The 25,746-nt window shown below is 38.0% G+C and overlaps 1 protein-coding gene across 1 annotated transcript in view; it reads left to right on the top strand.

Moving 5' to 3' along the window:
• Positions 1–15,115: 15,115 nt before the first annotated feature.
• Positions 15,116–25,746, top strand: part of LOC121373881 (cysteine-rich secretory protein LCCL domain-containing 2-like) — a 52,649-nt gene continuing 42,018 nt past the window's right edge. Inside the window, exon 1 of the mRNA XM_041500674.1 lies at positions 15,116–15,135. The gene's annotated coding sequence lies outside the window, so the exon portion shown is untranslated. The remainder of the gene's footprint in view (positions 15,136–25,746) is intronic.

Raw genomic sequence — 25,746 nt, 5'->3', positions numbered from 1 at the left:
TGTCAAAACAGAACTGGCAGTATAACAGATATGTTATCACCTATGACAAACTATTGTTATCTAAGACCGGCTTTTAGGGGAACAAGTAATTAATCTTTAATAACTCTCAGCTAATCATAATATTTCAACATCATTTAAATCCAAGATGGCCACCACAATATCAGAACAAGGAAATTGTAATTTATCGCATTTCACATTAACTAGGGAGCGAAAAGTGACTGTCGTCGAACTTAATGGAAAGGCAGCCATAAGAACGCTGAAAAAAATCCAATTCAAAATTGCTATTGAAATTTGTTTGTTTGAACATTAATAATGCAGTGGCGGATCCAGAAAATCCATTTGCGGGGGAGGGGGGCGCGGGCCCATTGACATGAGGTGGAATGCCAAGAGAACTTTGGGGGAGGTTTGGAGAGGGGTGAAATTTAATATATAATAAAATTATAACTATCGCAAAATTTAGGGGGGGGGGGGGGCACGGGCGTACTCATTTTCATTTCATTTCAACTTATTTTCGTGCTTATATCCAATTAAGGTTCAAGCACGCTGTCCTGGGCACACACCTCAGCTATCTGGGATGTCTGTACAGGACAGTGCGTTAGTTGTTAGTTCGTTAGTGGTTAGTGAGAGAGAAGAGGGTGTAGTGGCCACTGTACACTGCGGTTTTCGCATACTTGACTGCTCGACTTTGACAGGAGGAGGGGGGGGGGAGGGTTCCTCTATTTTGTTTTGTCAACACATTTGTAGTATTGTACGTGTATAAGTTCGTAGGTACGTGCGAAATTTGTCATTTCTAGCAGCATTTTTGACAGGACAGCAAATTTTTAATAATCTAACATTAATTTTGTTTGTGTTTTGTATAAGAATGTGGTTTGGCATTCTCCCGGAGACGGTGTTGAGATTTGCCATCAGATACAGGTTTCCAGATATTTTTTTTTTCTTTCCTTTTTTAAAGTCAAAATTATGGGGGTTTTATTTCTGGTTTTTCCTCGGCGGTCGCATCGTTTATGAAGGGTTTCTTTGCATATTCTGTATGTTTATCATTGTAATGAAATAAACACGATGGCATCCATCGTATCGGTACGGCTGACTAGTTGGCGGTACGGCTGACTAGTTGGCACAAAGGTGTGTTTTGTTGTTTGTATAGAAACTAGTCGTTCTTTTTTAGAAATAAGCAGCGATATTAAGCAGCTAGGGCGTGGAAATCTCTGTAATTTCTTTCTATTTCCAATAAGTGTTGATTTTTCAAGCCTTTGTTCCTTTCACAAAGAAAATGTGACTTTTAAAAATCATCAATATAATAATAATAATAATAATAATAAAATTTCTTCTTCTTCTTCTTAGCATCATCATCATCATCATCATCATCATCATCATTATCATATAATATAATTTATCATATAATATCTTACATTGTCAGTGCAATCAAAGTATGTGATATTTTTAAGATCACATACTTTAAGCAAACGTACTTGTGTGACACTCCATAATTGACGTATGCATTCATAGTCATCGAATAAAAACATTTCAATGGCAATTTGACACTGAAATCTGTCCAGCGTTCAGAAAACAAAAAAACTTTAAGCCCTAGTTTGACGTCATTTCCATTCAAAAATACACCGCACCACATATGCTTACGTCATTTGAATATCTAGTAATGGCGGACTGGAATTAAAGTTGCGTGTACAGTTTACAAACACACGTTGTATTAAAGTGCTGTGCCAGACCATACACTAAAATTTCAAATTCCACAATTAAATGCTTTCTTAATTCATTACAATAATATTTTACACCGATATGTAAATCAATAATTACGAAAATGCCCCATAAAAGTATTAAAACATCACTCCCGTAGAACACTGCCGGAAACAACCGAGTAAAATTCTCGGTAAAAACATTTGCCTGTAAATAGCCGTGACGTCACGAAGGGAACGCGCTTCACAGAAACCTACCACGAGATGACTTCCAGCGCAAGCGAAAGTGGGACCGACAGCGACTGCCAAGCTCACTGATCATGCGATTCTTCTTTCGATGATGAATAGTGTAGTAATGACGACTGGACTAATAGTTGTGCAACACAACAAATAATAAATATGCCTCATCAGTTTGAACCTGGAACATCTTCCGACGAACCACCGGCCTGACAGATGACGATGAAAATGGTCGTGGAGACAGCTTACCACTAATTTACAACTTTTATTCTTGTTTTGTTCTTTAGCTTTTCGTGCGAATTATTTTGCTACACTGTATGTTCTAATACTTGTGATGTAGTAGAAAAGACGATAAATAACTCTTGAATTCTACGAGTCAAGTGGACCCGATATCGGTAATTTTAAGAAATAAACAAAAACGACTTTTAGTCCGTCCCATCCCTCTATGAAGATGTTTTTTTGTGTGAATAGTTTCAGTTTAGTTTGACGTAAAAAAAGAAGTAAAAGTGTTTTGGAAATAACAAAACAATACTATTTTTTGTGTGCAGTTGTGAAAACAGTCTGCTCAGAAATAAATAACTTATTTTAATTTTAAGAAATAAACAAAAACGACTTTTAGTCCGTCCCATCCATCTATGAAGATGATTTTTTTGTGTGAATATTTTCAGTTTAGTTTGACGTAAAAAAACCCAGTAAAAGTGTTTTGGAAATAACAAAACAATACTATTTTTGTGTGTGCAGTTGTGAAAACAGTCTGCTCAGAAATAAATAACTTATAGCACATTCCATAGTATGAAAAAAGGTTTTCTCTGTGGGAAGGTATAGTAAAATTAATTTAATGTATTTATAGTCCGTTTTACAAGGAACGCCTTTTTTCATACTATGGAATTTACAAGTAATTTATTTCTGAGCCGATTGTTTTCTAAGATGCGTACAAAATTAGCTCTTTTTTTTTTCTTTTTCTTTTTTACAATAAAACCCTACATTTTTGTAGGATGGGACGGACTCGGCAATAGATACTTACTTGTCTGTACTTTATTGTTTTAATGTTCTCGAAATGTAAAGAAAAATCTCACAAACGAACGAGATGCAGACGACAACAAATCGGATCTCGATGATTGCACGGACCGTGCATAAGAAAACAAACTGACCGGAGTTGAAAGCATAACGCAATTTGGGACATTGACGATATGCACCCCAAGGTCGTTTCGGTGTGGATGGCGTCGGCTTGTTGTCATTTGTTTTGTGTCGCAGAAAAATTGTTGGTACGGCATCTTTTTTTAAAAGCCATAACACATGGTATTCCCATATCTTGCTTAAGCCGACAAGCCAGTTCGGACGAATCGAAACTAAAGTGTCTACTGTCGCAACGGTCTCCGGCATTTTCTTCCTGGCCAGTATTTCCACGTTGTTTTAATCAAATTCACACACAGCTTTCTCACAGCAACATTACTATTAAATGCGTGAAGACTAAATTTATCGGCGTTTGTATTGCTACAGCCGCCAACAACACGCCGTTTAACCATAATAAACACAAAAGAAGCAATGAACAATGGCGCTGACTATCGAAAGGAGTTCCCTTCATGACGTCACGGATCAAATCTTACGGAAATTCCCGAAACGAATTCAGCTGGTTCTGTTTTTCAGGGCAATATTTTTAAATGGAAAATATACCGGTATATAAATTTTCTACATTTTTTTCTTTTAATTTTCTAATCATATTAAATAATATCTTGACTGATATAGCTCAATACATCATACATCTGGAACAGCACTTTAAGCTTGAGATTATATGATAAAGAGATTATTACCCTCGTGTATTTCGGTATCGTCAATATCATATATTATGAATAAAAATAATAAAAAAATTATTCCTAATATATGATATTGAAGATACCGAAAAACACGGGGGTAATAGCCTATCCTAACCTCTATCTTACATTTTCTGTGCAATCAAAGTATGTGATATTTTTCAGATCACATACCATAAGAATTTGATAACTTTCCAAATTAGATGCAAATTAATCGAGGTCAAGGCACTATATTTATTGACATTTAAGCAAAAGAAATAGGGTGACACTCCATAATTGACGTATGCATTCATAGTCATGAAATAAAAACATTTCAATAGCAATTTTACACTGAAAGCTGTCCAGCGTTCATAAAACAAAAAACGTTAAGCACTATTTTATTTTGATGTAAAGACATCCAGAATGACGTCATTCGTATTTGACGTTATTTTCATTTATAAAGACACCGCGCCACATATTCTTACGTCAAATGAATATCTAGTAATGGCGGACTGGAATTAAATTTGTGTGTACAGTTTACAAAAACATGTTGCATTAAAGGAAGGCCCAACTAAGGCATTTCACCTGGTATGCATATTCAACGATATATAATGCACACTATTGCTTAATATCAACAAGTATAATCATATAGTTAATTAATAAAACGGTTAAATGTGACGGCTATTATATATAACGGGCGCAGCCATTTTGTATTATTCCAGTGAATACGCCCTCTGGCGAGCTGGTGGTTACGTAATACCTAACGTGTCACATCAGGAATCCGAACTGTAGAAACAAAACATACCTGATCCATCGCAATATTCTGTAATAATAGTCATTCCAGTAAGCCAGCAACAATTATATATTATTTTTAATACAAAATAAACCACCATTGTCAAATTGTTGAAATAACTGTATTATGTTTTGTATATAAATTAACCCATTTACTGAAATAATAATCGGAGTGTTTTCTTAGTTAATTGGTATTTTCTTTCTGTGGCCTATACCTGTGGTTCCTGATTAGCAGGTGTATATTTAGACACCCTCTAATCGTAATCGATCAGCCGTCCTGCTTTATTATTGTAAGTAATTCTGTAAAACCCTTGATTAAGTAGACTTTCTCATCTAAAATCACAAAACTGATCAATTACTTAGTCTCAAAGAAAAGAAAATTATCACTTGGGTATCATGAGTGGTCGTTTTTGCTCGAACGTAGCATACCAATAGGCCTAATAATATGCCTTTTTTCCCCTTTGGATTTAAAAAAAAAATAAAAATACTATAACTCCATTTCGTTCTATTAATGCAAATTGAAATATATTTAGTTAAATAGTTTATTATACTATCAAGTCATTTATGTTGTTTTACAAGTCAGGTTGATGAAAGCGAAGCGCCTTGTCGTAAATTAGAGCGTTTGTTTACACTGTGCATAGAGGAGATGGACGGAGCTCCAAGCTATACCACCGGACGTCACAAAAACGAAACAAAATGGCTGCTCCAAGTTAGCAGGAATAATCATAGTTTTTTATTAACTCTAAAATTACGCGTTTTTCATTTGTTAAAGTGACAGTATGTGTTGGTGGTCCGGGTATACATCTTTCCAACACATAAAGCTCTTGTTTGAGTTCACTCTACCTTTAAGCTTGGGTTTATATGATAAAGAGATTATTACTTCATGTGTTTCGGTATCGTCAATATCTATAATCATATATTAGGAATACAAATAGCATATTATTATATGATACTGACGATACTGGTGATAATCAAATATAATTCGTACTTGTTTAAAGTACAAAACGAAAACAATAAGGATCGCAGCCGCACCTAGAAAGTGTGGGGTTTTCACTTAAAGTGTTCCTTTATTTTTGACACAAGCCCCGTACATCATGTTTTGCATCCAGTTTCAAATGTGGAATGTTTATATGCAAAAAAGTTTATCTCGCCTAGCTCGCCTTCTGACGTCATGGGACGTCATCGTTGATTTTCAATCGATTTTAGAAATGGCTAATTACTGTCCGAACCAAATTGTTAACAACTACAATAAATTACTCTCCTACCTTTAATTACTGTTACATTTCCCCCAAATTTTGTCCAGACACAATTTGTGAAAAAAAAACTTACAGTGACACAGATTCCACATACGAGACTAACGATGTCGCCAGTATCGACTTCGCTGAGATAGCATAGGGCAAAATACATACAGTTTTGTGCCGTCTGCTGTCACGGGGATCCTATAATACCCATAACTGAATGAAACACGATTGTCCAAATATCTCTCCTAACTGTATATCTATTAGATCTCTCTGTAACAGGCAGTTACACCCGCTGGCTCGTCTAGGTATGATCAGAGATACGATCTTATATAAAGTATATGTAATATAGCACGTTTAGTTCACTAGAAAACACAACAAAAACACAATACACTTTGGAATCTGTATTAACCTACGCTGACAAATGTACTGCCGCAGTAGTTAATTAACAACAAATAATAACAACCCAGAACTGATCACTTAATTAGTTAATCTCTAGGTGTCTAGTTTACACAATATGCTAATCACTTCACCGTGACACAACACCCACACGTGTGATAATTGAGAAACGCTTCCAGGAGAACTTAATTAATAAAGGAATTACAACTCTATTCCTAACTGGTTAATTTTTAATTAACCCTTACTACTCGTTCAGTAACGTGTGATAATTGAGAAACGCTTCCAGGAGAACTTAATTAATAAAGGAATTACAACGCTATTCCTAACTGGTTAATTTTTAATTAACCCTTACCACTCGTTCAGTAACGTGTGATAATTGAGAAATGCTTCCAGGAGAACTTAATTAATAAAGGAATTACAACTCTATTCCTAACTGGTTAATTTTTAATTAACCCTAACTACTCATTCAATAACCTTGTAATACAGACTTAATACTGGTACCTATCACAATAAAGACAATAACCTACAGTTTACCTAGGTCCTCTAGGATGACTGGATAAGCTTTATATATATATATATATATATATATATATATATATATATATATATATATATATATATATATATCAGAACGGTGAGCCTACAGTATACTGCGTCAGATGACCGGCAGCACCGTCTAAATAATATTGGTATAATACAGTATTAAAATATTTAAAGTCACATCAATCACATCAAGGTTATACACAGAGCAGAAAATATAATATTTACCAGTCCGGACGGACAGCGATCCCCTGGAGCCTTTCTTATGTTTCTCCCCGATCTATCTAAAATCCTTTCTGCTTGTGACGGTTGAATGACTTCTCGCATTCACCTGACCACTGGAACTTCGTTTCTTTCTTTTTCAGTCTCGCACATTTTCCAGGTTTTCTCCGATAGGCATGCTGTCGAATCGGTGTAGCGTTGGGTTCCAAGCGCACATCCTGGCTTAAGGTATTGGTAACCGTTGGAAGGTCCTGACAAATGGAAATATTGTCTTGTATCAGTGTAGTCAACTTTGCTCGCTGGGGGTTCAAGTCTGCTAGAATCTGGCTGTTGGTTAATTTGATCTCTGCAGCCTTGACGTCATCACAGGAAATTGAGTGTCTCTCAATTTGGACAGGTAGTACTGGAACTATCGGCAGTCTGTCAAAATAACCTTTTAGCAAATTGATGTGACAATACCTACTTTTCCTAACCCCATCAGGAGTGTTTATCACATACCCTGTCTCATTAACCCGTTTGTGCACAACATAGGGCCCGAAATACCTGTTCTGCAATGAACTCCGTTTAATGGGAAGGTACAGCAGCACCTTATCCCCTGGTTTAAATTCCCGACCCCTAGTCTTCCTATCAAACACTGATTTTATTTTGCTCTGAGCATGGCTCAGTTCCTTCCTAGCCTTCCTATCAAACACTGATTTTATTTTGCTCTGAGCATGGCTCAGTTGCTTCCTAGCCTTCCTATCTCTAACTCTCTTATTCATTAATAGTCCCTTGTCCGTATCATAACCTGACATCTGATCCTCCATCTCACCCTCTGTTAACAATGTAGTGCGAGCTGCCAACAATTTTGCATCAGCCCCCTGCTCTAGAATTAACTCTTGTCTATTACAAGGTAAGGCCCCTCTATCAAACACAACTGGTTCATTTACCCTCTGCGGGAGGTCAACAGGTTCCACCACATTTAGTTCGTCAGTTGACTTATCTACCATTTTACTGATAACCTCATCCACTCCAATTTCATGGCTCACACATGTATCAGACAAATCACAAATATCCTCTGGGTATCGTGTTACCCTACTGGCCATAGCCCTAGTCTTTACACACGCAGGATATCTAATCTCATCAACCTCACACTCTTCTATTGGTAAAGGGCTGTCTTTAATTAACAATTGGTCACATTTCGGCTGACAACACTGACTAGTCAAATCATTACCCAACAAAACTCCAATGTTTTCAACAGGCAAGTCCTTTACAACACCCATAATGACTGGTCCCGTAACAAACTTCGAACACAAGAAAACGTTATGTAACCGGACTACCATTTTTTCTCCATTAACTGAGGTTAAGGCCAAACTACGTCCTGTATCTGAATTTTCAATACCAGCTAAACACTTTGACGTTATAAGCGACTGACTACAACCAGTATCTCGATAGACTGATATTGCCTTAGGACACAATTCTTGTTTCACATCACAAACCATACCAGTGGACACATACGGGTTTACTTTCTCTGCCATGGGACTAACCATTAACTCTCTCGCTAACGGAGCTGACCTCACTAAACCGACCACTTGCGCATTATCGCGTTTCCTTTTAAAACAGTCCCCGACAAGATGGTTATCCTTTTTACAGTAACTGCAATGTGGACGAAAAGTTCGTACATTAGCTGATAATGCAGGTTTATCCTTACTTTGCCACCAGGTACATTCCTTGCCTGACTAGCTTACCAACTAGAAGACTCTCCCCGATAGTTACTTTCCCGGGAAAAACCTGGCTGAAATTTCTTATCACCCTGTTGTAAAGAGCTACCCTGTACTGCCTGAGCTTTGTGTATTAACACGTAATCATCTGCCACTATGCCTGCCTCCTCTATCTTTTTGACATCACGATCCTCTAAATGAATACGTAAGCTAACTGGTAATCCAATTTTAATGTCCTGTAAGATCAACAACTCCCGTAACTCGGTATATGACTCTACCTGATGAGACACCACCCATTTATCAAACATCCCTGCCATCTTAGCCACAAACTCACTATAAGACTGACCCTGCGTGTTTCTCAACTCTCTATACCGTAAACGATAATCCTCAGGTCGTAATTCATAAGCCCTCAACACTGCCGCCTTAACTAGGTCGTACTGACTTGCTCGCTCATCACTCATTGAATTATAAGCTACACTAGCCTTCCCCTTAAATTTAGACACGGCTAACAATGTCCACTTAGACTGCGGCCAATTTAGCTGCTTACCGGCCCGTTCAAAAAGTTGGAAGAACATATCTACCTCCTGGTCATCAAATACAGGCACTGATCTATAAGCCTCCGACATGTTAAACCCATTTCCGGCTTCTCTTCTGACTTCTTCAGTATTCAACTTTAACTCATGTTCCACTTTTAATTTTTCTAACTGGAATTCTCTATCCCTCTCGTCTCTCTCTCTATCCCTCTCTCTCTCTCTCTCTCTCTCTCTCTCTCTCTCTCTCTCTCTCTCTATCTTCCCTATCTCTATCTTTTCTATCCCTCTCTTCTCTTTCTCTCTCTCTCTCTCTCTCTCTCTCTCTCTCTCTCTCTCTCTCTCTCTCTCTCTCTCTCTCTCTCTCTCTCTCTCTCTCTCTCTCTCTCTCTCTCTCTCTCTCTCTCTCTCTCTCTCTCTCTCTCTTCTCTTTCTCTCTCTCTCTATCTAATGCACGTTCTTCTCTTTCGTACTCAAGCTTTTTAAAAGCTAACTGTTGTTCCATACTCAAGTCACTTATCTCTATCTCTGGAACAATCTCACTGTCTTCCATAACAGGGCTATCACCAAAAACTTCCTGGATAATAATTGTCCTTATATCTCCTAAGGTTTTAGCTGATGTTAAATCAATTTCTCGCTCACCCGCGATTTCAACTAACTCGGCCTTACGTGCTCGCTTAATCTCCACTACACTGAGCGTAGGCCTATCCAGCAAATTCTTATCCATGTTTAGATATGACGCACTTATTATTAATTAATTTTCTAGTGAACAACGTTGCTACTTCTAGTAAATTTGTAAAAATAATTTATAAAGCCCCCATTTACAAACAATACTTTTTTTAAATGTGCATGTCCCGTTTCAGATCCGCGACGAGTGCCCCAATTGTCTACTCCTGTCACGGGGATCCTATAATACCCGTAACTAAATGAAACACGATTGTCCACATATCTCTTCTAACTGTATATCTATTAGATCTCTCTGTAACAGGCAGTTACACCCGCTGGCTCGTCTAGGTATGATCAGAGATACGATCTTATATAAAGTATATTAACCTACGCTGACAAATGTACTGCCGCAGTAGTTAATTAACAACAACAAATAATAACAACCCAGAACTGATCACTTAATTAGTTAATCTCTAGGTGTCTACTTTACACAATATGCTAATCACTTCACCGTGACACAACACCCACACGTGTGATAATTGAGAAACGCTTCCAGGAGAACTTAATTAATAAAGGAATTACAACTCTATTCCTAACTGGTTAATTTTTAATTAACCCTTACTACTCGTTCAGTAACGTGTGATAATTGAGAAACGCTTCCAGGAGAACTTAATTAATAAAGGAATTACAACTCTATTCCTAACTGGTTAATTTTTAATTAACCCTTACTACTCGTTCAGTAACGTGTGATAATTGAGAAACGCTTCCAGGAGAACTTAATTAATAAAGGAATTACAACGCTATTCCTAACTGGTTAATTTTTAATTAACCCTTACTACTCGTTCAGTAACGTGTGATAATTGAGAAACGCTTGCAGGAGAACTTAATTAATAAAGGAATTACAACTCTATTCCTAACTGGTTAATTTTTGATTAACCCTAACTACTCATTCAATAACATTGTAATACAGACTTAATACTGGTACCTATCACAATAAAGACAATAACCTACAGTTTACCTAGGTCCTCTAGGATAACTGGATAAGCTATATATATATATATATATATATATATATATATATATATATATATATATATATATATATATATATATATATATCAGAACGGTGAGCCTACAGTATACTGCGTCAGATGACCGGCAGCACCGTCTAAATAATATTGGTATAATACAGTATTAAAATATTTAAAGTCACATCAATCACATCAAGGTTATACACAGAGCAGAAAATATAATATTTACCAGTCCGGACGGACAGCGATCCCCTGGAGCCTTCCTTATGTTTCTCCCCGAACTATCTAAAATCCTGGCTATTTATTCAAAACTCTCAGAGACAGCGAATATCGCCTGGGGGCACAACGCGGTACCTCACCTATCATCTGATATTTCCACCTCTCCCAGAGTCGGTATATTTTCTTAGATGACCATATATTCTGTCGCCAGTCGCCAAAATCACGGTTGTCGAAACCGCACTCGCAGAGGTATTACGTAACTACTGACCACCTGGTCTCCACACCTAGACTAAGTGCATATTGGGATGCACGGTCGCGCGAAGGTATTACGTAACAAGGTGCCCACCTGGTCTAAGTGCATTTGGAACTGCACACGGCCCTCTAAAACAATTAATATCGCCACAGGCGAAAAGAAATTAAGAGCATGTACCGTCACATCTGCCTTTTTTTTCTTTTTTTTATGGAATACTCTTCAAGAGGGGTGAAAGCCTCCAAAGTATGTGACATAATTAATATAAAATCAACTATCTCTAGTGGTATCTTAAAACAAACAAAAAGTACTCATACAAAAAATTAGTATGACGTCATCACGTTTGCTTTTATAACATGTTAAGACGTTGTTACATTAAATCATATCCTTACACCCCTCTTGGAGAATATTCCATAAAAAGTCAAAATGGCAGCCAGCACAAAATTACATGTTTTTTGCCCTATGCGATCTCAGCGAAGTTGATATAAGTGACATGGTTATCATCTAGTATGTGGAATCTATGTCATTGCAATGGTTTTTTCAAGTTTTCTGTCTGGACAAAATGTGGGTAAAATCTAACGAAAAATAAAGGTAGGAGAACAATTTATTGTAGTTTGGTTCGGACAGTAGGGAATAATCAGGGGTGGGTACCTCGTGGAGTTGCAAATGACCATAAAATATGTCAAGACAGGATCCACGAACGTACCAAAACAAAAGTGCTAAGATGTTGGAAATAGTGTTTTTTAAAGGCCTAAGCCGCTATTTTCGAAACTGATCCAGAACTTGAGTAGGTCCTAAGTGATCCGCAACTGGCGTAAGTACGCCAGCGCGAACAACACTCTTTTTGGTGTCAAATGTTTTACCTAAATTTACATTTTATATCACTGTTTAGCCTATTTATATGGTTGATTGTCTTTATTACCAAGCATTTCTTTTAAAGTCATACGCGCGCATGTTGACAGAATTCACAATTTTGTTTCAATTGATCCGGAACTGGCACATCACCTGTACGTAAGTTATGCCTAACGATCAGAATGTCGGTGAATTCCATTTTAAATTATCGTACCGTCATACAGTTTCGATCGACGTGCTTTCGATCCTCCATTTGTAACTGCGTGTATCGCGACACCGTGCGAGATTTGACGTCACCGACAGCCGAAACGTAAACAAGGAAGTTTTTTGTTTTCTCTCTGGACTAAAACTGCTTCGAGTCAAGCTACCAACGGTAAGTTTTAATTATAATATCATATACATTGTGCATTTTATTACTTTTTATTAATGCAGTATTTTGGTATTAATAAAATGCGTCAGATAGCAAAATGTAGTTAACAGATATTCATGCAAAGTTGTCGTCTGCTACGTTGACGTTTCATCTGTCAAAGTCACGTGATGTACCACGTGGTCTTTATACTGAACCATTTCACTGCAACATTTACTTTTATTCATTGTTGATAGGTGGTGTATACACGTGTACATTTAGTACAAATTGATGTAATTTTTGCAGGTGGACTTTTAAATAATAATAATAAAATAATATTAGTAAGTATGATAAAATGGTTATTAGTTATTATTTTATTTTGCACTGTCTTTAAATAAAAGAAAATTTAACCTTAACCATTGCATTGTAGTAAAATTTACATTTAAAAATTGAAAAACAAAATTTGAATATATATATATAATTATATATATTTCTTTTCTTTTCTTTTTTTGTTTTGTTTTAGGTTGTGATTAACCAACCAAAAGCCAATTACAAACAGTACTCTTATGAATCACTGGACAATGCATATGAATCGGTGTGCAGTGAAGGAATGCGAATTAAAAAAGCAGCTGCAGTCTTTTCGGTGCCATATTCAACACTTCATGATCGTGTGAGTGGCAAGAATACACCAGGTCTGGAACAGAAGCATTGTTGTCACGGGAAGAGGAGCAGACTTTAGTCCAGCATATTGAATTCATGTCATCTGTCGGCTATGGCTATACTCGTATGGAGGTTACAGGTATTGCTACTGATTTTGCAGTTTACATCGGAAAGAAAGAGAAAGAAGACAAACAATTATCTTTAGTGGTTTTACAGTTTTATGAAGAGATGGCCTGAACTGAAAGTACAAAAACCGAGATCTCTGGAAATAATGCGTGCAAAAGCGACATCTGAGGAAACCGTAAATACCTATTTCAATGAATTGGAAACCATTCTGAATAAATACAATCTGAAGAACAGTCCACAGTCAATATACAACATCGATGAAAAAGGCATTGTTGAAAATCACAAACCTCCATCTGTTGTTTCTTCACGTTTTGAAGTACCAGTTGCAGTGACATTAGGCAAATCAAACACGACAACTGTTATTGGGTGCGGCAATGCTCTTGGGGTGGCCATACCTCCATATTTTGTATTTAAGGGACAAAGAATGTGCTAGGAGCTCCTTTCAGGCTGTACAGCAGGCACCGCAGGGACAGTCAGTGAAACAGGCTGGTCCAATTCTGAAATCTTTCAGATGTACATGTACCTGAGTGACCATTTTACAAAATATGCTCCACCGGCATCATCTGATCAACCTATCTTGATTTTGTATGATGGCCACAAGTCACACATAAATATCTCCTTGATCCAGTGGGCACGGGAGAGGAACATCATAATATTTGTTTTGCCTGCTCACACTTCCCATGTTCTTCAGCCCATGGATGATGGATGTTTTGGCCCATTTGAAACAATTTATAATGGAATGAAGCATACCTATTTGCGAGAACATGCAACTTCAGGAATTGACAGGTATTCCCTGTGAGATTGCTTGTAAAGCATACTGTTCTGCCTTAACACCTGTCAATCTGCAAGCATCTTTCAGGAAGACCGGCATATACCCTTTTAATAGAAGTGTCCTGAAGCCATCAAATTTTCTCCCAGCAACAGTGTTCTCTTCAACCAAAATAGCAAGACAACAAGAATCTGGAAAGGTCACCACTGATGTTAGCCCCAGCCAATGCCACGAATTCTTCAGAAGTGCTGAAGAGGTTATTACAAGAAATGCAAGGCCAACAAAGAAAAGAAAAGTGCTCAGTGCCGTTGTTGGTGGGAAGGCCATCACTGAAGATGACATTTTAGAAAACATTCAAAAACACCAAGAACAGCAGCAAAAGAAAAAGCCCTTGCCTAAAAGAAAAGCAGCAAAACCAAGACCTAGTAACAACACTACAGATTCACAAATGCCAAGCGCATCAGGAGTTAGCAGTAGACCAAAAGCAAACCGACATGTTGCTAATGACTCTGACACATCCGATAAAGAACCTGAGGATGCCAATGACCTGTGCTGCAAATGCAAACGTATGCAGCCAGAGGAATTCAGACACTGTGTCTCACTGTGCGTTGTGTCCTGGGCTCAGTGCACCCACCCATCATGCAATCATTGGGTTCACCTTAAATTCTGTACCTCTGTTAGAGTAGTAAGGCGACACTCCGAATTTCGGTGCCCTTGTCACATCTAACAAGAGGAGTAAACATTCATCTGTGAAATGAACATTATGTAAATACGTTGTCACTTAAAAGTGTTTATTGTTCTGAAAATTATTCATTATTTTCGGCAAGTTACAAATATTTTACGATTTATAATACCGAAAGTACAATTTGAGGTAACTTATTGCACGGAGTATAGGCCCTACGCTACTATAATATGGACAAAAATAGACAGCCAATGAAAGTATCGAAAACATATGACACTTGTCAAAATATGGCGGAATCACCTGTACGACTTCCCGTCTTGTTTACCGGCGGACAACTTGGTGTTCATAGGAGGTTATCACTGTTTTTCATCACTAACTAATGTGACTTGACCAAGGTAAAGTATTATTGCATTTACAATGTGTTGTTTTCATTTTATTTTAGATTTTCGCTTATCGTATCGAAAACATATGACGCCAGGATATTTGTACTTTACATTTCTCTTTAAAAACATTGTAATAAAAATAAAAAAATACATGTTTTGTGGGGGATTTTTTTTTTTTTGGGGGGGGGGGGGGTTGCGGGGGTGTTAATCTGTAAATGAAACTTGTAATAATATGCAGTGTTGGTTTTGTTTTGGACGCGGATACATCGTTGTTCAAACTTTTCTCGAGCAGACGGCATGAAAAAAGTGTTTAATGAGAAGTATTTTGTGTTGTTTTCTTTTTTATTTCCTTTAAAATTTTGTAGTATTTTTAAGGTAAACATATGTAGATTGTGTATGACACGTTTGATCAAAAATGACTTACTGTAACTCCTTAAACAGGATACACTTGATGTTCTAACTGCAGATCGGGTGCATGTCAAATACAACACGTCGAGTACGGCGGAAGTGAACTGGCTGATGAATATTCATTTTAACTATACGTCCTTACGTAATGTCAACAAAACCACTTGTTATAATGTTACTATCTACATTGTTATCGACGCTAACCATTAAACATGCCTATTAACTAGGCTCTAGCTAGTTACCCGAGATGTAAATCATTTGCAGATGCCTGCTTCTGACTGTGCACGATAGATCAGGTCCTTAATGGAAGTAGGGTATCGCGTTTAGGCCTACGTCGTAACTTCCGCTAGATGGTGCAAATGAACGGAGGGGCAATCTCAAAAACGCGAAACAAGTAGACTAGTTGAACCGTTTTTCCCCATTGTTTTAATTATACTTTTTTCTTTTCTTTTTAATGTATTATTGCTATTATTTTTGCTATTGGGTGTGTTTTTGTTTTCTTTTGCAGGGGGTTTTGTTGTTGTTTTTCACTTATTAAAATATTACAAGCATAATTAATTAATTAAAAAAATATTTGTGTGTGTGTTAAACGAAAAAGTGTTGGGGGGACACTTATATAGATTGTCCCCCGGCGTTGAAAAGTGAGAGGACGCGTCCCCCCCCCCCCCCACCTGTCCCACACCGATCGACGCCCATGGGCCGTTCAGATATTACGTAACGCTATTTTTGTCAAAATTAGACACCCATCCCCCCCCCCCCCCTTGTAACGCTAGACCATACACACCCCAAAATATTACGTAACGCTCGGCGATACACCCCCCCCCCCCCCAACACACAGACAAACAACGTGTCAATATAAGTTGTAGAAGCATCACGAGGGGTATATGGCTTTTTATGTACCCTCTGTGTGTTCTTTTACCCCGAGCCGAAAGCGAGGGGTAAAAGAGCACACAGAGGGTACATAAAAAGCCATATACCCCGAGAGATGCTTCTACAGCGAATTTATCTTGCCGACATGTTAAACCATATAGTCAAATAATCAAAATAACTGTTAACAATTTATTAACGGAGCCGTACCACGCGGACGCGAACGAAACTACTTGCCAGTGACGAAAAATAGTTCCATCGATAAACGAGTTTTTAACTTCAAATGTTTGTAATACGAAATTGTCTGAAAAAGATATTAATAAAATAAAAATAAAAAACTTTTTTTTATCAGAAATGTATGTAGTAAAAAAATTAAAATATTAAAATTAAAAAAAAAAAAAAAAAACTGTTGCTAATAGCGCATTAATACAATAACACACGACCGTAATTAGGTGGCCGAGTTCAACATTGCAGCTTTTAAAAGTATTGAAATAGTGTATTTTATAGTAAAAATAAAATTAATTATGTATACTTGATTGATTATCAATGTTATTTACAATCTAATTATTGCTTTAGCATTAACTAGGGTGGCTGCATGAAACTGTTGGATATTACAGACGGGGTATAAGAGAATTTGGCTCCGTCCACAGGGGTAGGCCTATAAGGGATTTGTCCAACGGTAAACAACCAATGAGATTAAAGAATTTTACATGAAGGCGAGATAATGTTTATTTATACCCATGTGTACTACGATGACGTCATTAAAGTGACGTATTGCTGTACGATGGGGGGGGGGGGACTCCTTCGGAAAACATAAATTCAATATTAAAATGTCTGGTGTATTAAAGCATTTCAGCTTGATTTGTAATTGTTTTGGGTTTGCATTACCTCTAAAAACCTACATTATATATTGTTGTCATGGCATGGGACGTTTAAGAGAAAACATCGTAGTGATGAGGCTATATAGGCCTATACGACAACTGTATAATGTATTTGTGGATTTTATATATACGATCGCTATGTACAGAGACTTGGCAAATGAGGGCCGGCTATATACATGGCAAATAATGAAAAAATATATTATTTCATGACGAAAATAACCGCGAATACGCTGAAATAAAATAATAAACAGTCGGAACATGAACTCACCATTTATTATTATTATTATTATTATTATTATTATTAGGCGTGTGTGCAAATTATTTTGACTGGTTCGCAAAGTGGTATTTCGGTTTTAACGTATAGCGTAAAAAAAAACAGTGTACTGTTGCATGTTTGTCGTCCAAAGGTTGGCTAATTATTACTTAACCCAGTTGAATCCAGTTTTACGTGCTGGGACAAGTTCAGCCTGCTGTTTGTGCATGTGTGCACGCACGTTAATGCAAACAAATAAGGTGATGATGAACATCAATATAAAAAGTCAAGATTTAAATAAAAACAGTGTAAAGAATTGTGCAAAAATAAAAATATCACAGATAGATACTGACTTTTACTCAAATTTCAATGTGTGCTGTATTGGCCATTCTCAAAGAGAATGTTACACCCCTGCACCACGGTGAGGTTACAGCACGCGCAGGGGGGGGGGGGGGGGGGGGGGGGGATCAATCAAACACATGTACTTATTTACCGCCTATATACATTTTTGCTGTGCCCTCGTTAGTGGAGGCTATAGACACGCCCTTCGTATATATAGTCACATCGTATATAAACACCGTCTAGTTCAGAGTATTCTTTAAAAATTTAACAATTCCTATTCCAAGTCAGCTGTTATGGCATATTTTGTATAATAATGAATTTAACAAGGTGGAAAATGACGGTGTTTGTGATTCAGATGTTTAGAGTTTTTCGCGTACGACTAACGATAAATTTACCTATAGATGTAAAGGCCTAACTAGTCGGGATTGTCGACGTTTAACATGCTTCTGTTACTAAAATAAATTAATGTATAAGCTTAATATCATTCAGTACATGTTTTTATTAATTTTTAATAACTTATTTTCATTGGGTTTATTTTTTTTCTATTTACCCTACGTCGCAGAAGATGGTCAAGTGTTCTCGTTACACGAGCTTGGAAAATAGTTTTGGCACTGCGGTTATTCGGAGAATGCCCGTCACGTGACTCAAAATAATACGTCACACCTCTGCTCTCCAAATAGCCGTTATTTTTCTCAGAATTATGGACCGTACCCATAATTCAATTATTTTTATAAAATATCAATAATAAGTGTGATATGGTGGTTATGTAGATGGTTCAATAAAGTACTTTTAGGTACAAATCAAATGTATATATTGTCATATAATACTTTGTTGGGTCAATTGGTTCGTCCCTTATGATAAAAGGGATTTTCCAGGTGACCGGTGTAAAGGTATACTATTGCCCCCAGTATAGTTCTGCCCCCCCCCCCCCCCCCCCCCCCTCCGGTAATATTATACCGGTATAAAACACTAGTAATAAGGCTTAAATTACATATGTATTAGTTGATTCAGATGTTTGTTCATGTAATTAATGTATATATTTATGTTATTGTTACTGCAGATAAATGTATATTATATTGTTATTTTTGCTCTGCCCATATTCGGGTGTTATGCAAATACAGTATTGTTATTTTTATTCTTAAAACTGCCGGCAGGGCAATCTTATACCGTTACAATACTGCCCCCCCCCCCCCCCCACACACACACACACCCCGGTATAAGGCTGCCCCCTATAAATCCCATGTTAAATAATATAGGCCCTATATTTGCAGGGGTAGAAATACGTGTACTTTACCAGGTAGTCAGGAGGACACTCTAAACTAGAAACTAGAGTGGCCGCTTACAAATCCCTGGCGTGTTATGTACAGTTTTTGGAAATATTTACAATGCAGTAATTAACATGCTTAGTTTGCTTTGATTGGTACAATATGCTTAAAATATGTATATTATTTAAATCGAAATAAACTGCATGAAATGAGCAAACTATTAATACTGAAATGCTTGGGGTATACACGTTCTATGCAGCATTTCATAACATAAAAAGTTTATTTTTTAAACAATTTATAAAATATTTATATACTAGTAATCTAGAGTATATGGATCATTTTAGAATACATACAATTTGAAATACTGAGTTTTTATTTGAAATTTAAGAGGAGAATACTACCTACAGGAAAGCTCCATAATAGCAGCGCACCACATGAACCTATATACTACCTACAGGAAAGCTCCATAATAGCAGCGCACCACATGAACCTATATACTACCTACAGGAAAGCTCCATAATAGCAGCGCACCACATGAACCTATATATACTACTACTTACAGGAAAGCTCCATAATAGCAGCGCACCACATGAACCTATATACTACCTACAGGAAACCTCCATAATAGCAGTGCACCACATGAACCTATATACTACTACCTACAGGAAAGCTCCATAATAGCAGCGCACCACATGAACCTATATACTACCTACAGGAAAGCTCCATAATAGCAGCGCACCACATGAACCTATATACTACCTACAGGAAAGCTCCATAATAGCAGCGCACCACATGAACCTATATACTACCTACAGGAAAGCTCCATAATAGCAGCGCACCACATGAACCTATATACTACCTGCAGGAAAGCTCCATAATAGCAGCGCACCACATGGACCTATATACTACCTTCAGGAAAGCTCCATAATAGCAGCGCACCACATGGACCTATATACTACCTACAGGAAAGCTCCATAATAGCAGCGCACCACATGAACCTATATACTACCTACAGGAAAGCTCCATAATAGCAGCGCACCACATGGACCTATATACTACCTACAGGAAAGCTCCATAATAGCAGCGCACCACATGAACATATAGGCAAAGATAAGAGTTGTGCATGGGTACATGGAGCTTTGACCGTTCGATATTTGAGAATTGTTCGATCATAACCCGTGAATGGTACTTTAGGTCAAGATATATATATTTGCAACAAATGAACTTCTTGATTCCAGTACGTAAGAGGTATCCCCCTTGGCCTAATGCTATGATCAGTGGTTGCATATATTAGCCTACTAATTTACATAATGAAGCATTAATACATGTTATAAACATAACACCATGTGCATACATCATATAATAATTAGTCGCCAATCAACATATACAATTAATTAAACATAGTGGAAGGGGGAGGGGGTGTTTTATACCGGAGGAGGTAATATAATACTGGTATATCATTACACTGGCGCCACCCTTATACCGGTATATTATAACACACACACACACACACACACACACACACACACACACACACACACACCGGGAGTTTTATACCGGTATAATATTACCGGGGAGGCAGGACTTTGGGGGGCAATGTTATACCTTTACACCGGGGCTGGTTGTCACACTTTTTATGTCGTTGCATTTTTTCAATTTATAAAATCTTGTGAATTAATTTTTTTGCAAAGTTGAAGCCGTTTCTATCAGTCATAGAGTGTAAAGTTAAATTTCGTCCAGCTTCATTTAAATATAGGATTTTGACCATTGAAAATACTAAAACAAATTTGTTTTGTGACAACGTGCCCCGTTATGGGGTTGGTTGTCACAGGACCTGAGGTTGGTTGTCACAGGACCTGAGGTTGGTTGTCACTATATTTTTAATGTGTGAAATTACAGTAACACAATAAGTTGAAATTCTTGTGACTGGATATCACATAACAACTCAGTGTTGTCACATTTTATACTTATTAATTTAAAAATAAATAATATTTTTAACAAAGCAATTATTTAAAGGGCCAGTCCCCGAGTTTGCTTCCATTTTAAAGATGTTATCGCCTTACAGAGACTTTTTAACGACCCTAATTACATATCAAATATACGTTTTTGCTTAAAATAACAGTTTAAAGACAACTATTAACAATAATTACAACAAATACCAAACAACCAAATTGAAAGAATAAGAAAAACTTCAACTATGGACAAATGTGTAATGGCTGATTACCTAACAAATATATATTTTTTTTTTTTAAACAATTTTAGACAGGCAATTAGACGATTAAGGATTTGTGAGGACGAAATACATTTCTTGATAAAATGCCCCTCAACGTTAACCCTTAGGAATATATTATACGAACACAAAAATAGAAATACACTGTCCAGAATGTACCAGCTTAATTGACTTGGAAAAATGCGTTTTCTTCTTACACTGCCCAGATCACATATCACCAATAGTTGGACAGGCATGCTACGAAATGTTTTTACACAGACAAACGGAACTGTCCAGATCCTCTACCTCAGTATAAGCAGTATATAGTTTTACATAGAGATTATTATATGAGCTTGTGTGTCGTACTGATTTTACGAAACGAGTGTCAGGATTTTTGTATTGCCCGCGCGAGAGCGAGGGTAATACATGAATCCTGACATGAGTTTCGTTAAATCAGTACGACTCACACGCGAAGGTAATAATTTCTTTATTATCCATAGTATTATTGTTGTTTTCTTTATAAATAACAAGACCCAACTCAAAATGTTTCAGCCACAACTAGGAGACGACGAAATGACGTCATATTTTAAATGCACAGTCTGAGGTCTCACTACACAGATGTTATATGCCATTGAAACCTGTGTTAAATTGCCCAATATCAAATCCAAATTGTTAATAGATCGGGTTCTCGTTGACACTAATGACATACCATTTAAAAGATTTATATATATATATTTTTTGGGTTTTTTTTTTTTTTTTTTTTTTTTTTTTTTTTTTTTTCTTTTTTTGCTCCACAAATTGACAACATTTTCGTCTCAGTTTTTTGCTACATGCCCCACTGTGACTGTCCTGTTTGTTTTCAGGCATGGCAGAGGAACCGGATCACTCCGGGCACATGCACGTTTTCATACCCATGTGTGCAAAAGTAAATGCATAATATTTCAAAACCTCATGGGCAAAATGCAGCCAGAGGACCTGGTATCTGAAATAACTAGTCCCTTTAATTCTTCTGCAAGTACTAACAGTGAACATGTACATCACAATGTGTGTTACAGTTAGGAACTATAGTAGACCGTGATGAATGACTTTTCCCCCTGGAAGTGAACCGTGTAGTGAGACCTTAAACAAAACCTGCCATATTCATCAAACACAATTTAGGTGTTTTCATATAATTTACACTATATTGAGTAAAATGGACCATACATGACCCACATGATGCAAAAGATGATGAGGTTATGGCCCAAAAAGAGGCCATGTACAACATTGTTGTGACAGTACATTATATACTCAGATATGTCATACACAAAAATATGTCTAACATTAATTTGGCTACTGTTGCATAATAGGTGTTCTTTTTTCATGTCTAAATAAAGGTAATAACATTCCTAGGTAAGATTCAATGAACTGAATTGTCACATGACCAGTTCTTAATTCTATTCACTCAGCGCAATCGAATGAACGCAAAAGTTCATATTGTGTATTACGTTCCATCAAGTATGTTGGACTGTGTCAATGTTTGTCTAGGATGTCCGAGGTGCAGTGTGAATATCATCATGGACTTAACTGACAAATTGCCCAAACCTAAAAACAGACCAGGTCCTCCACCATCCACTCTGAATAAGGCACTGTCGGTCTTAAAGACTAAAGCTGGTCCCAGTGACTACTGGATATAAAGCCTTCATCATCCATGACACAAGTACAGGAGGATTTAAAACTATTAAGCAATGAAACAGTCCACATAAATAATGTATCAATGAAAAACAATCAAGAGTTCATCAACGAAGTAGCCAAGATGATTGAAAAAGTAACATCCAATTCGCGTGGCCTCGTTCCCGTTGAGGCCGACTGCTCGTACAACAACAGAGTGGTTATGAAGCTGGGACTTAGGCTTTTTGTCCACTGGTCGAGCAGTTAACCTAAACAAAAGCTCGTCTTAGGCATGGCCACTGCAAATAAATTATGTCGAAAACATTATTGCAACCATCCAAAATGTGCACGCAGTTATAATCGGACACATTCATTGGCGTCTGTAGAAAAGAAGTTAATGATGAATGGCCTTTCACCCGGAAGTGAACCGTGTAGTGAGACCTGAGCTAGGATTGGAGAAACAACGTCATGTTATGACGTCGCTTACCCAAATTACGTCATTACACTTGTTATTACACGTGTGCTTCGTTTGATTATTAACTCGGTTATGTTGGACCATATGGATAATAAAGTGACATTCAATCCACGTGACTAACATTGTATACAATTGTAGCAAATGAAAAGAATGATAATGGATGATAAAAAGAATACACCACCCCCCCCCCCCCCCCCCCCCCCCCCACTCGTGTCTTGTGATATCATAATTTATCAAGCCTCGGATTCCATACTTTTATCAACTCGTGCTGATAAATTATGATATCACAAGACACTCGGGGAGTATCATATATATATATATATACTCTTCAAAAAAAGAAACGCAAAAGGGTACAAATGGGTTATAACTCCGATTTTATGTTTCCTACCGGTTCATGCTTTGTGAATATAAGGTCATTGCATGTCCCAAACACATTCCCATGGTTACATTCGATAAAACGCAGCTACTGTACAATAAAGTTCCAAAATGTGAATATTCGCAAAAACGCAGCCACGTGCAAACCATGTCACCACTGCACGTGCGTTGTCTGCACGTGCAACATGAACACCGACAGTATAAAAGTGCAGGGTGTTCGCTTGCCTGGCCTCTGTATCTGGCCGACAGTTGACAATCCAGGACATGCCACGTCTCAGTGAACCGCAGAGAAACAATGCCATCGGCCGACTAGACGCAGGCGAATCCAGAACGGCCGTTGCCAGGGCATTCCATGTGTCCCCAAGCACCATCTCCAGACTGTGGGACCGTTACCAGCAACATGGATCAACACGTGACCTCCCTAGATCCGGTCGACCACGGGTCACTACCCCCGGGCAGGACCGCTACATCCGGGTACGCCACCTTCGGGAACGATTGACTACTGCCACCTTCACAGCCGCAGCAATACCAGGTTTGCGCAGGATATCCGACCAGACCGTACGGAACCGCCTACGTGAGGTAGGAATTCGTGCCAGACGTCCAGTTCGAGGTGTCATCTTAACACCACAACACCGTCGACTCCGACTGCAGTGGTGCCAGATTCATCGACAATGGCCTCAACTGCGATGGAGACAGGTGTGGTTCAGTGACGAGTCCCGATTTCTGCTCCGACGTCATGATGGAAGATGTCGCGTGTATAGGAGTCGTGGTGAACGTTATGCGGCAAACTGCGTGCAGGAAGTGGACAGATTCGGCGGGGGTAGTGTCATGGTGTGGGCAGCCATCTCACACACTGGCAGAACTGACCTGGTCCACGTGCAGGGCAACCTGAATGCACAGGGCTACATTGACCAGATCCTCCGGCCACACATCGTTCCAGTTATGGCCAACGCCAACGCAGTGTTCCAACATGACAACGCCAGGCCTCACACAGCACGTCTCACAACGGCTTTCCTACAGAACAACAACATTAATGTCCTTCCTTGGCCATCGATATCGCCGGATTTGAACCCAATTGAGCATCTATGGGACGAGTTGGACCGACGCCTCCGACAGCGACAACCACAGCCCCAGACCCTGCCCGAGCTGGCAGCAGCCTTGCAGGCCGAGTGGGCCACCATCCCCCGGGACGTCATCCGTACTCTGGTTGCTTCAATGGGCAGGCGGTGCCAGGCAGTTGTCAACACACGCGGAGGCCACACCCGGTATTGACTCCAGATGACCTTGACCTTGGTGGTGTGTCCTATCACTTACTCACAATGGACTAGAGTGAATTGTGAACAATCCTGCAACATTTGATAATTATCGGACTCACCATTCAATAATTAAATCAATTCTCCAAATGTTACGACAATGTGGTTTTGCGTTTCTTCTTTTGAAGAGTATATATATATATATATTGCAACCCCATTGGGGAGAGGGAAAAAAATAAATGTAAACCATCGCGTGGCATGTGCTACTAGGATAACCGATGATATACATGGGTCCTACAAACCACACGGTCACCCTTAACATGTATGAGTTTGTGGGCAAACATGGCAGTGGTAGGCCTAAGTATTTATATTAAAAAAATCATTTTTGGCCTCGTATGAATATATGTAGTTTCATTTGTTTAACGACACCACTAGAGGACATTGATTTATTAAACATCTGCTTTTGGATGTCAAATGCATGTATTTGGTAATTCTGACATAGTCTTAAAGAGGAAACCCTCTACATTTTCCCATTATTAGCTAGGGATACTTCATATCACACAGGACTGCACATACCACATCAATTGATATACCATATGTAGTGTGTGTGTGTCTTGATGTATGAATATCTATATTGTATGTATGTCGACT

Source organism: Gigantopelta aegis, chromosome 6 (assembly GCF_016097555.1).
Source record: "Gigantopelta aegis isolate Gae_Host chromosome 6, Gae_host_genome, whole genome shotgun sequence".
NCBI classification, from domain to species: domain Eukaryota; kingdom Metazoa; phylum Mollusca; class Gastropoda; order Neomphalida; family Peltospiridae; genus Gigantopelta; species Gigantopelta aegis.
The sequence above is the reverse complement of the archived record's forward strand: the minus strand, read 5'-3'. Positions and strand labels throughout refer to the sequence as shown.